General features: G+C 24.1%; 1 protein-coding gene across 1 annotated transcript in view; it reads right to left on the bottom strand.

Moving 5' to 3' along the window:
* Window positions 1–1,534, bottom strand: part of LOC111684666 (extended synaptotagmin-2-B) — an 87,562-nt gene that overhangs the window by 27,479 nt on the left and 58,549 nt on the right. The gene's annotated exons all lie outside the window — the stretch shown is intronic.

Consider the following 1,534-nt stretch of genomic DNA (forward strand, 5'->3'; position numbering starts at 1 on the left):
TTATACTTTATACTTTATACTTTATACTTTATACTTTATACTTTATACTTTATACTTTATACTTTATACTTTATACTTTATACTTTATACTTTATACTTTATACTTCAGCTTACATTATAAAGATTAAATACACTTGCACTTAAAATTAAGTTTTAATGACTTTATACATAATGTAACAGGTTTTCTACATTCAAGCTATGAGCAGATCTATGTTTTAAAAGCAGTTTTAATATATTTCCTTATATGTTTATCATGACCTCATTATGCAAAGAGATAATAAAAACGGATTTCACAATCCAGTGTAAATCGTTTAATACATTAAAATGCAAATAAATGTTCGTGCAAGAGATTTTCTTTTAAGAAACATTAAAAACATTTTGCTCAATTACACTAGAATTTGGAAACACGAATATGCAAACGGGAGAGAGGCAGGTAATACTATTACCTGTAACAGAAACAAAATTTAACAAAAATATTTTAATGAAAATTCCAAAGAAACAACCAGTGCCTGCCACTCAAGTTCGAAATGTACAGTGAGATAAATAAATTGATATGAAAATCATATGAAACAATATTTAAACTGAGTGCTTTATAAGGAAAATTTTCAACACAATTTTCTTTCTACATAACAAAAATACTTATTGGTAAATTTGCAATTATAAGAATTTTTTGTATTGAGAAATATTTTTTTGAAAGCAAAAACAATTCAAATAGTATTTAACAAATTATTACCCAATTGTAAGTGTATGTGTGTAGAAGTAATAAAAGTATATAAATTACATCATTAATACGATGAAGTAATTTTTCTATTTGTATTTAAAAGTAGTTCTTTATATGAAATTGAATGTTTACATTACAACCAACAATAAAACTGAAAGAAAATCGAAAATATACAATTTGAAATTGTCTAAAGTAAAAAAGTAACTTCCTCTTTGTAAAAAGAGTATTTCAAAATGTTTTAAAAGTGATTTTCTTATACAAAATAACACTATTTAGCCAAAAAGCCTATTGAGGCCCTGTAAAACGTTTTACTGTTTTTTACAAATTATTCCCCTTATAATAAAAATTGTTAAAAGAAAAACAGCAAGTAACTTTTTATAATGCTAGTCACGTAATAAAAGTTTCAAATGTTTTGTTGGTTTTTGGCTCAAAAACAAAATAATTTTTTATTGAATAAATTGTGTAGAGTTTTTATTTTTTTTATTTTTTTTCGTTTTGTGTCAACCAAAACGATTATGGTGTAGAGTATTAATGCTAAATAAATTATGAAGGTAAATGAATAAATTTAATTTGTATTTACCTTTTGGGTTATAGAATAAGTTATTAGTACTTAGGAAGTATTAGTGGCAAGAATGAGTAGTAATTAATAATAATTGTGTTGTGAGAGAAATGTAAGAAATGCAATTATATGACAACAAATATAGCCCAGATAGATAGATAGATAGATAGGTAGATAGATAGATAGATAGATAGATAGATAGATAGATAGATAGATAGATAGATAGATAGATAGATAGATAGATAGATAGATAG

Source organism: Lucilia cuprina, chromosome 4, assembly GCF_022045245.1.
Source record: "Lucilia cuprina isolate Lc7/37 chromosome 4, ASM2204524v1, whole genome shotgun sequence".
NCBI classification, from domain to species: domain Eukaryota; kingdom Metazoa; phylum Arthropoda; class Insecta; order Diptera; family Calliphoridae; genus Lucilia; species Lucilia cuprina.